Genomic DNA, 13,273 nt, shown 5'->3' with positions numbered 1-13,273 from the left:
CTCAGACTGGATGATAGGGTCCACAGTCCAAGTGTGATTACTGGGTTCTCACCTGCCCAAGGAACCTGCCCAAGGTAGAAAATGCACTGAGCAGTTCTGATCTTCTCTACATGCTATATATCTTTCTGTTTATCTCACCTCTCAATGCACCTTCATTCCATTATCCCAAGTTATCCATGATCATTCAGTATGAAGTTTGTTTTACCGATTTTGTCAAAAGAGCCCCAAAAAACCTCTTCTGCTAAACTAAAATACGCACTACACAATTAATCACTTGAAAGACAAAGATGTAAACACAGTGATTTCAACCCCCCTGAGCTGCTTTGGGTAATTACGCTAACCAGACATCAGGGGGGCGCAGAAATTGAGGGCTGTAATTTGTGGATTTTTGCAGGAAGTGGAACGAGCTTGGCTGCGTTAAGTACTCCAGATTCTTGAATGTGTAATCGCTTTGGGGGTAAACAAGAAAAACGTGGCGTTGATCACATTTGGGGAATTTCCAAACAAAGACATGCGAGTCTCATCTCAGATAGGGCGGACATTTTTTGGAGTAACATGCGCATCACTGATGGATAAAGATGTGCAAAAATATTTCATACCAGAAAGGCAGATAAAAAGAGATGTTTAAAGAAACAGCAAACAGTAATACAAATCAAAAAAACCAATCTGCTTCTTTGAAGAAAATAATTGCACATGGATGTAGAGCATATGTGAATTTACATCGGCGTCCAAACACAAGATCACAGTTAACATGATTTCCTCCGATTCCGTCATCAGCAGGACCAACAGCGACAGACTGTGTGGAGGCAGATACAGCATGGAGCTCTCGCTCTGTCTCACTAATAGACGAGCTGAAGGCCTGCCAAGTCCAGCCGAGCTTTCAAGGATATCGACTCCGCAAGACTGCAGCTCCCAAGGACTCTAAGCCTCGGAGGGCGACGTTATCTGCAGTTAGCAAGGTCAGATGGGTCATTCTTAAAGCCAGATACGCTTACGCTCATTTATTTAACAGACGCTTTTATTCACAGTGACTTACAAGAGAGATAGAACACAGTCCAAGCACCGAGCTGATAAAGGAGCCGACAGCGATACGAGTGCTGCAAGAGTTCCACCGACTGACATACACTCATACACTCACATACACACCCACAGGATCTTTTGACAGATGGTACCACAGGATGCCATTTAACAGTTTAAATCTATGACAAAATGATCTAACATGTAAAATTGCCATCTTTATTTTTAGTCCCACTTGGATTTATGCTGAAATGTGATGTCACTTCATTCATCTTCTGTAAAGGCTTTATCCTTGTCAGGGTCATGATGGAGCCAGAGTCTATCCTGGATACACTGGGCACAAGACAGGAATACACCTTGAATTGGAAGCCAGTCCATCGCAGGACACCAAGCACACACACTACTCCCAACCCTGATATTTCAAATACAAACATATATTAGTTTGCTATAGAGTAAAACATTGGAGATGCAGTATAATAAAACTCTCTGTGGGGGTCTTTAAGCACTTTTACTGGACACCCTGTGACAGGGGTGATAGTATTGTGTAATTCTGTTCATGTGTTTTGTAAGTGATATACTGTATGTTTAATCTGATTGTACATTTCAGATAAATGCTGACAAATTAACACTTTTTAGAGAAGTTGCTGATGTTATCAGACTACTAAGCTGATTTTTTTTCTTTCAGTCCAGCCTACATGAAAGTGTAATGTTCTGATCTAATGTGAATTTGACACCCCTGCCCTAGGAGATGAGCGTTTACTGAGTAAGAGAGGAAGTGAGCCTCAGGGAGAAACTTTTGGCAGCTTTGCAGAAGCTATAAGTCATCTATAAGTTAATTAGAGCTCACATCTCCATGATTCCCCTTTAAATAAAGAAAAGGTGGAGAGAGGCAACGTCTCATAATCTGCACTCTCTCTATCAGACTTATGTGTGTCAGGCCTCAGGCTGTGTATGTAGCTCCAGTTTGGTAATTAGTCCAATCCCTACAGGGAATCTGTGTTTGCTAACGTTGCCCTGTGATTACGCCTCGTATTTAACTCACTTATCTCATGACGTCTTCTGTTTTTAACATGATTTTTTTTTTCCAAATTTCGCTCTGTTTTACAACAGTGCTACCCAACTGCGAGATCTATCATGTACTTCTTCCTGAGACTCATAAAGCCACTGCATTTCTTCATTCTACCAATTGTGTTACATCATAAAAGATGAGTACTAAACATTCTATACTGTATACCTGAATAACAGAGAAACAAGTTAAGCTGTACTTCCCACCCAAGTGAGCAGGATAATTACGTTCTCTTGGACTTTTTTTTAATTTGAAAGTTCTGAGGTGTTTCTCCCAGCGAGCACACACAGAGGGATTTAAGCCTAGCTGTATCGCACTTGAAGTGCTATTTCAATTTCGCATTGTTGTCAGTTTCAATTACGAGAGGGAAATACAATGATTCGCCAGCAAGCTGATTTTATTGGCATTCTGTGTGCTGGTGTAGCATTCAATTTGTCACTTGGAAGGCTCTGAGAAAGGCTTCTATGACAGAAACAGTTGAAAAGGTTCCAAGCATCTGGCTCAGTCTGAAAACGCAGGTATTCACAAAAAAAACTAGACAAGGTTCAGAAATTGACATATACATGTATTCAGCAAGCAGCGTCATGCAGCACTAGTTTACAGTCCTGTTTATAGTTCTGCTATAGCATCAAAACCAGCCTACACAGTACCTGAGGACTTCCTGCTTTTCCTCTCTCCTACTCCAACTCCATCTTGAACACTTCATCTATCAGTGTTTGTACATGTCCCTTATCAATAGTTGTGCTGAACCTGATTAAACATTGTATAGACGCTGTATTCCATCCTCAACTCATGGAAAAGACCAAATAAACAGAGTCAAATGGAGATTCAAATACAGTCCTAAACTGACCCACTTTTGCTTAAAGTTCCACCAAAGCTGATTTATTAAACACCTACACTGTTGTGAAGAGGTTTCAGTGCCTATATCTGCATCTTACATCAGCTGAAATTACCCGCGTTTTGCCCCACATTCGTACCCAATTCCATTCTGTGGATACCCCCAATCTCATAATAATTCACTTACTGCAGCTCTGTCTTGCTCTTTCACACACCACAAACACACACACACATACACGTGTGCAAACATTAATCACCGTACATATCTCCTGAGTAAGTAGTGGGCTTGCAGCCACTTACCCTGAACGCTGTCTCATTGACTCATATAAATTATGCTGCAAGCAGCCGATCAATAGAGTTCGACTACCAAAACTCAGCTCTCCCTGATCGTTTTTTTGCTCTCAGATCAAGCAGAATATCACACTGATACTGAGTGGACAAATGTTGTGTATATAATGGATCAACCTTATGTGATGAATGTACACTACACAGCCAAAAGTATGTGGACACCTGATCATCATACCCATATGTAGACTTTCCGCAAACCGTTGCCACAAAGTTGGAAGCACACAATTGTCTAGAATGTCTTTGAAGCTGTTGCGTTACAATTTCCCTTCACTGGAACTAAAGAGCCCCAAACCTGTTCCAGCATGACAATGCCCCTGTAAACAAAGTGAGGTCCATGAAGACCAAGATCGGAGTGGAAGAACTCAAGTGTCCTGCACAGAGCCCTTACCTCAACCCCACTGAGCACAAATCCCCATAGCCACGCTCCAAAATCTAGTGCAAAGCCTTCCCAGAAGAGTGAGGGCTGATATAGCAGCAAAGTGAGGAACAACCGCAGAATGGCTGTTCAGCGAGCACATATCAATGTGATGGTTGTGTGTCCACAAATCTTTGGCAATATAGTGCACATAATATAGCTCTTTACTTATCTCTCTTTCATAGATGAATACAGCACATTATAGACTGAGGATAAAGTGAATAAATCATTCCTACGTCAAGGTTTGGATCACATCAGAGCTACATGTATAGCAAAGGCCAACAAAAGCAGATCAATTATTTGTTTCTGTTTTAGAAGAAATGACTGCTAGAACAAAATCTTATACAGTTGGCTGCTGACCATCTTATAATCACAGTCAACCACACAGTGTGATATTGCCATATATACACTCTTGGGGAAAAATGGTTCAATCGAGCACCATAAATGGTTGCTTGGTTTGCCCCTCTGGGAGAACTTTTAAGGGTTCTAAGAAGAACCATTTTCCAGTTTCCCATACGATTCCATTTTTTTGGCCTTTTCATTGACTGTAGGTTATCTATCGCTTGAAGAATTCCAGTTTTATACTTTATTACTATATGTAAGGAATTAAACATGATGGAGTGGGCTGTTATAGGAAATAATCACTGATAACGGATAACAGATAGCAGGATAAAGGATAATGGGAAATAACTTGTTTCATGGATGTACCACAACATTAATTATAAATTGCTGACACTGAAAACTTCGTCCATAAATGCTAAATAAACATCTCCTCATGGAAAACTTATCATATATCACCACATCAACAAACAGGTTTTTAAATCTGTTTATTCACCATGTGAATTAGCTGAGCAAGTTAATGTATTAGAACCAGCGCATTAATATAAACCTGTGATTTGCTTACAGCTGGAACTGCAGTTCTATATGACTGTTAATGTTGAGATATAGATATTTAAAATTTATAGAGGGAGTCTACAAAAGGAGTTACAGTGTCAGGGCTTTGCATAGGAAAGTCTTTAGGACAGAGGAGTTTATACTTTCTGGTTTCTCAGGAAAATGACAAGTTGCCTTTTTTGAGATAGATAGATAGATAGAAAAGGAGATAGTGGTGAGGAAACAACTGTTTATTGTTACTATAACAATTGTTACCAGGAACTACTTGCCTTACAGTATATACATGTAGTATATTATAGTGTATAATGGTAATGAAAAGACCTTTTGAGTTTAAATTACTACGATTTTCCACCCAACACAATCCAACACTATATATTAGTTCTATGATCAGTTTCTATAAACATCAGCGATACGTTAATGGTGCACTACATCACACACATCTCGTAGCAGTGTGTGGAAAAGGATTCGCCTAAAAATAGCACTATAAAGCTGAAAGGTCCCAGCCCAGGTGTTATACGAGTCGGTAAAGTGAAAGTGCCATCCATGATAAACTGTAAATCACTACCAGGCTGAGCGAACCTGCAGCTGCACTAATGAACCCCCCTCTGAACACAGGTAACACCAGTTGTGCACCACGTGAAGCCAATCGCTTTTTTCTTCCATCACCTGTACTGAAAATTACAGCTTCTGCAGACATTTCCTTCAAGGTCAGGGATGCAACAATAGAGCATAATTACACAAGATGTGGTTTGGATATGTAAACTGTATGCGTCATTTTCTTTCAAATGCAACAAATTTTTTTCTTTTTTTCAAACTTTAGATTTTATCGTATTATGAATATTCAATGGTCACTAAACATTACTGAATTCAATAAACCCTTTTCTTTGTAAGCTAGAAACATGATGCTGAATGATGCTTAACATCTTTCCAAGAGTGTGTGTGAATTCCGTGAGCCCCATCCAAACTCGTTTTCTGTGTAATGACCTTTCATGGAGAAAATAATAGGCTTTGAGATAATCACATAGACTCGTCAATCAAGGTCGAAATTATGATACAGCTTAATTATATGATCTGAAATAATTAGTATGAATCATGTTCTGTCAAATGCACTACAATTTCAAAAGTTCCTTCATGTACGTATGTAAAATATAGCTCAGCAAATGTGCCAGTATGGACAGATTTATGAATATTGAATTGCCAGCACCATATAGGTGCACAAATACTGTCACTAATTACCTATCTATTCTGTCAACCCCTTTCAAGCCCATCCATCAAAGGAAATGGACCACAAAAGGAACCATTATCAATTAAGCATTAAGCTTTAAATGCATGACCTCAACTCATGCCTTGGTGTCTTTGATGCCTTGGTGTCTTTGCTGCCTCATAAATCAGTGCTTCAAATGGCTTAAAAGTATTTGAAACGTTTGAGATATGCTTCAATGCGTCACATGCTTGTCAAGATGCCTACTGTACATTTTGCTAACCGCAGTACACCATCATCTGCAGGGATGGACAAATCACTAGCCTGGGTGTCCAGGACAATATTAAGAAGACAGATTACATATCCGGGGTATCTGTTTTTTTTTCCTACACAGTTGGCCATTGAAGAAGCAGGTTCATTAGGCTGATAATGTCACCAGGGTTCTTTTTTACTTCACTTGTCCAGCAACCAGAGAAAGAAAAACTCTGCTTCCTATTGGCTTTTACAAAAGACAACTTTTCATTTGTTTGTTTAAATGCAACTTGCCCCAACTGGTTCATATAAAGTACATGGCCAAAAGTTTGTGGAAACCTTGTTGAACCTTGCTGCTTGTTGAACATACCATTCCAGATTTACTCTCCTTTACTCCCCTTCATCCTGAAGGTGTTCAGTAGGGTTGAGGTCAGGGCTCTGTGCTCTGTGGACTCAAGTTTTTCCACTCCAACCTTGGTAAACCATGTCTTCATGGAGCTCATGGAGCTCACAGGTTTGGGCAATTGAAAAGGGAAATTGTAAACCTACAGCATTCGAAGACATTCTACACAATTGTGCGCTTCCAAATTTGTGGCAACAGTTTGGGGAAGAACCACATATGGGTGTGATACTTTTGGCCATATAATGTACCTACTGTACATAAGTTTATGGTCACTAACCACAGAAAGTATTGTCTGCAAGGGTGGACTGATCACTAGCCTGGGATTCCAGGACAAGATTAAGGGGTCAGTTTACGTAAGCTGGGTATTTTTTTTGCATATTGTTGCTCATTGGACAAGCAGGTTCATTAGGTTGTTAATGTAGCGATCACCAGAATCGTTTTTATTTCACTTGTCCAAGCACACTGGAAATTTAACTTACCCAGTGATTTGTCCACCCCTGGTCTGGGATAACAAACTGCCCCCTCCCCCAGTGTTTCCCCCCAACATTTTGTCCAGACAGCCTGCTTACAAAGGTTTGTGCAACACATAGGGCAACATTGCAATTATGCTGCCCTCAAAAGTCAGTTAAGGGATCTCAGAAGACAACATTCTATACAAACTATTATTGGTATGCAGTCTGCTTTGATTCGACTTCCATCATGAATACAACAAGATCAGACCATGTAATACAACCAGATCGGGAAGTCTGACAGCCTGACAGCTCTGGATTGCAATGACCACCACACATTATATTTTACAAGGGTAGACAACCGCGTTATAACGGTTAAAAAGAGCCATGGAAATCAGGCGTTTTAGCCAACTTTGGAGCTCTATTTCTGCTACGGAGCATTTTCAAAGTCCCCAGATCAGACACTTTGTTTATCCAGTCAAATTTTTTCAGAGAATTTATAAATGCATTTATTTATTTTTAAAATATGGTGAATCTGTAGTATATTTTGTTTACAGTATTAAACCTGTACCCATAACAATTTTTGATTTATTTAGTTTTATACAGACAAAGGTCAGTCATTCATTCATAATTTTTCTTCTTTCAAATTTTTTTCAAAATATTCTGAGACTCGAATTGAATCAAAATCATAAAGCCAGTATCATGAATCGAATTAAATCATGACTGGGGTGTATCATTACACCCCTATTCATAAATATTAAAATATGACAGAATATATTTCATTTCATCCCTTTGCTGTTTCCAATAAAATGTTTTCTTAGTTTTACACTACCATGGCATTTTTGTAGATTAATTTGTGCTAACTATAAGTTCTAGTGATCACGCCTGTTTTCGGCAAACTCCTGGCGAAACAGTCCTTAAGTTTGGAGTTACGATTACGCAATATGTGCAATTTCGGCATTAATTCCTCACTAAATGCTTAACTCAACTCTTAACACGGCTCGAATAAAAGAAGAAAAGAAACTCCATGTGTGCACAAACTTTTGACTGGGAGCATTAAATGCTTTTTTTTTATATGAGCACTTGTACTTGACCGAAAACCTTAATACACACAGGATTTATATGGCTGTCCCTCTGTACACTCTATCAAAAATGCCATTATTGGAAATGGCCACAACAATATTCCACAACGAGGGTGCAATAACTTATATCCACAATATCCAAGCTCCAAAGGGCAGACAAAGTGCTGTAATAAAAAAGAAAAATGCTGTGTCTCTCTTTAACATTTCTTCATATTTTACACAGTGCCACAGTCACTGGATGACATCAGTCTATCCACATAACTTTTACATTCAGAATAGATTATTCCCAAGATGACCGGCTCAGTCCTTAAAGCCCTCTGCATCCTTCTCACAGAGCAGACATCAGTAGGCTTTGATGAATGATCTGATGTAATCACAGCGAAAATGCTCCACATCGTGCAGAGATTTCCAAAGTGCAGAATCAACTACATACGACATACGTATCAACAGGACAAAGACTCAGGACTGTGACTTTGTTCTAAATAATATTTTCCACATAACTGGAGTGTGTGTTTACTGCACCAGCATTACATACTTTTCCTCGTAGTAGTAAGCAGTATGTTTAAATACCACTTAGTATATTACACAGTCATCTGACCACCTTTCAGTCAAATGACATATTGCTTTTTTTTATGCAGCGTATTTCACAGTTATTGCAGCCCAAAATGTAGTTAAATTAAAACAAGAAAAGACTTAGGGCACTACTTTCACAAGCAGTTTTAGTGAAGGAATAAAACACTTAAAAATGTACTATTATTGAAAAATTCTCTACAACCGAGTGATGTGATGTGTCCAATAACAGCATGTCCTGAAGTGTTTAATTCCTCTTATAGCATAGCAATACACCAACAATTACAAAATCTTACTTAAAAAAGAATGATAAAGTTTTTTGGCCATTTATAGCTACATATAATGTTGTGGAACATCCTAGAAACAAAATCCTAATATTACTATCTTCATAGCAGCTGTCTTGAACTTAATAAGGTGAAAATCTTTCATGTTACCAAGAAACTCCTCATTTCTGCAGACTTTTCCATAGTGGAAAGCATTACTTCTAGGTGTTACAAATCACTGACACTGAGACCCCTTCCAAAAATGTTAAATAAATGTCTCCTATCAGAAGACTTCACCATATCAACAATTTTCCATTTTTATTTACACTTTACACCCACAACTTTTTAATGCAGCGTCCGCCACACAAGTCCCTGTGAATGAGTTATTGTAGAAATGATAACATAAATAAAATAAGTAATTGGGGTGTAAGTGATTGATTAAACAATGAACTCCATAGCAGTGCTTGAGGAGTCATTTTAACCTGAAATAGAGCTCCAAAGTCGGCTAAAATGCCCACTTCTGCTCCCCTTTTTCTGGCATTTTTTTCACTCATCTGGTGAAACAAATCCACCTCTGCACCAGTATTTAAATACATGTTGTATGAGATAATGTATTTTTATTAGACATTTGCAGGTTTGTAATATACAGCTCCTTTTATTGGCACCACTGGCATTATAGCGTTGCCCACAGTTTACACATAACTGGATTTAGTACAGAATCTGGAAGTTTCTACTGGTTAATGATGAACCCATTTTTTACAACTTGATTTTCCGGTGCGCTATACTGGATATAAATATTAATTTCGGATGAAGCGTCAATTTGGAACATGTATAAAGCAATACGTTTACAATCAATGACGTTATGCAACATGATTGGTCCATGTGGGAAAAGGATAAACATTGAATAAACAGTCAGGACTGACGCTAATTCATACATTCATCTTCAGTAAATGCTTTATCCTGGTCATCAGGGTCACGGTGGATCCATAGCATATCCCGGGAACGGTGGGCAGGAGGATTCACCAATCCATTGCAGGGCACCAAGCACACACATTCACACACATTCAGCATAACCAATCCACCTTCTGACATGTTTTTGTACAGTGGGAGGAAACCAGACAAACCCAAAGGGAAACCCACACAGACACATGGAGAACATGCAAAACTGCAACATGCAGTAGGAAGGAGTCTCCAGTGTCAGCGCTTTGTAACAGTCAGAGGATTCTTTGTAGCATGATGAGTTTTCTTATTAACTTCACGAGGGAGAAAAATGAGAGTAACTTGCTTCACAGATCTTCCACAACATTAAACATAACTATACAATGGCTGAAAAAAGTATGATGTGTCATACCTTTTTAAATAAAAAAATGAAACAATAAAAATGATAAAATAGTGTTGGTGAATTGCTGTGGTGTAAATGGAATAAAACATTTTATGACGTTGTAATGGGAGAACAATCACTTTGGGTGGTAAAAGTAACTCTGCTTCATCACAAGACGCCATTTTGTTTTATTATTTACATATTTTACACTTGCTGGATTCCTTTGGTAAGACTTCCTTTACAGGTAAGTTTCTAGAACAGTCTTTTTTTTCAGTGTCTGCAGTAACTGCTAGTAATACATAAGATACAGATGTTGCCGATAGAAGGACAGATCCAGCTGAAAGCCACTGGATTGTTCCTTTAAACAGTCGTTGGCGCTGTCCATGGTGCCTACATCATGACCACCACTGTGACCATTGCTCTGCTTTCAGCCTCACTGCTCTTTCATATTCCATCCATGTGCATCGAGTCTCTGCTCCAGCAGAGCTGATACATCAGCACTTTTTTTCATGTGACACCACTGGGACTGTGCCAGATGTGGAGAGCAGGCTAAAGTAGTGCCAGAGCAGCATGGCGAAGTGAGAAAGTAAATTCTACTGAGGATTATTATAATGGTATGGAGTTATCATACTGCTCGTCATCACAGGATTCACCCTGAGTGTCTCCATGCACACGATGATAACACAAATGACACACGGTAACTAATAACTTATTTGCAATGATCTCCATTTATCTCCAACCTGCGGTTTTTATAGGAGCCATCACAAGATTACAATAACTCATACGCTAATCATATTACAGGATCCAGCAGAGCTGCTGAAGAGGACATTCTAAAACTTCATAGTCGCAATATGTTTTATATATATGTATATATACATATATAGACACACACACATACACACACACACACACACACACACACACACACATATATATATATATATATATATATATATATATATATATATATATATATATATATATATATATATATATATATATATAGTCTCTTTAAATTTGACATTTTAAAAATTTTTCATATGTGGATTATTCGGAGGTAGTGCATGTGTTTTTATTTTTCATTTATTTTTTTTTTAATTCAACAATTATTTACAGGTTTATTTATTTTTCACATGTAATTTTTTCCCAATTGATTCAATTATTTCAACATTATAATTATTCCACACAAAGGCATGTGATTTTATTTATCACATGCATTTTTTTAAACAATTATTTTATTTATGCTTTAATTTATGACTTGGTTTTATTTTTCACCTGGGATTTCTTTGTCCACATGATTTGTTTATTTTCAGAGGTTAATTTTTCATTCATTCATTTTTCATTCATTTTTTGATTCATTAATTTTTTTACATGATTTTTTCTTTTTAAATTTTTTTAATGTGTCTGCTGTATTCACATGGGCAAATAACAGTGCATAACATGCTGAAATGCACCTTCACATGTTATTCCACATGTGATGCCATATTATTCACATAATCACATGTTTAAAAAAAAAAAAAACTTAACACAGGGATCACATTATGACAGTTTGATCTGATGTGGTGTAGAGCTCAGTTTCAGGACTTTCTGTTCCTTGTCTTAGTGTAAAAATGAGGAATATTAAGCCTGTGATCAGCTCACTTTTAAGAAGCACATGCACATGCCTATCCAGCTTGAGAATGCATGAAATGTTCAATTGTTTAACTGATGGTGTGATTTTGTAAATAAAGCTGCTCACCTCAAACAGGGTCCGATTTTATTCCTCTCCAGGTAAGACTGGATCCGGGACTGTTGCTGAGACGCCATGGAGAACACTCCTTACATCACACCACATTTACACTACATTAACACAAGGCGAGGAGGAGGAAGAGGAGGTGTGCTGCTGGACCAGCGCGCGCGCATCCTCAGCAGAGAAATGAAATGTGCTTTCGGTTAAAAGGAAAATAATAATAATAATAATAATAGTACTAAAGGCTGCGGTAAAGAATTTGTGCTGAAGCTGCAGGTCCTGTTTTTGTGCAGAAACACAGAGTAAAGTGTGAGCTCTGGCTTTGCATGAGACCGGACAGGACCTCCCGGTGCACACCGCTTCTTTCCTCTGTACAGCCCCGAGGAGACGCAGCGCGCGCGACTTTTACCCTACTGAACCGCTCCTCAGGGCTACAACGATCCTGATTGGTGAAGCGCGACAGCCAATAAAAATTGAAAGGAGGCGGGGCTTATCGTGTCTTGAGGTAAAATAGTCAAAGATGGTCGAATTTGTGAAACTTTTTCCATTCAGAGACGACTTTAATTGTAATATGACGATAATATCGATATCCCATATCACCCATTTTTATTAAAACTGTCATTATACACGTTGTTGACATTTATACACATATAATAATGGTGGGTTGTGATGGTAACAAAATTAGAAATGGGGTAACAAACCACCTGGAGGCATTTACACATTTACTGAGCAAACATGATCTCCATATATATATATATATATATATATATATATATATATATATATATATATATATATATATAAGAATTTGAGCAAGTTCCTCATTTGTCAAATCAAGCCTAGAAGCAATTCCAGACCTCAAACAAGTTTGTATAGCAACTTGCTAGCCTTTAATATTTGCTATGGTTTTTGGGCTACTCAATGTTTTGTAGCAAATTAACCAAAATTGTTAGCTTTGGAAGTGTACTAGACAAGAGCTTACAGAAATACACACTTTGCCTTAGAAAGTTGCTAAAAACTTCGTCACTGAATTTGTTAGCTTTGTAGTTAGCGTTAGTACTCTGAGCAGTTGACCTGAGGTACCTGCTTATAAACTAATGTGTTTAGCAAACTAGCTATGGTTTGTTGAAAAAAAAACAACAAAAAAACAGTGCAATAAATCCTAACATCAAAGCAAAGATATTTCATTACAAGTTTAGTTTAGGTTAAATTACTGTTGTAGTTTTTAAAGTTTAAAAGTGTTTCTGGACCAGCCTACTTTACAAAGAGTCTGAACCCTAATAATCCTAATAAAAGATCTGGCAAATTTCTTCATTTCAGCATTTTCATTATATTTTTCTGACCTGGAAATGAAATCTGGTCCTGTAAACCCCCCCCCCCCCCCCCCTTTTTTTGAGGCAAACAGCTAGCTAATAATGCTATCTCC

Source organism: Pangasianodon hypophthalmus, chromosome 22 (genome assembly GCF_027358585.1).
Source record: "Pangasianodon hypophthalmus isolate fPanHyp1 chromosome 22, fPanHyp1.pri, whole genome shotgun sequence".
Classification (NCBI taxonomy): Eukaryota; Metazoa; Chordata; class Actinopteri; order Siluriformes; family Pangasiidae; genus Pangasianodon; species Pangasianodon hypophthalmus.
Note: the sequence above shows the minus strand (reverse complement) of the source record.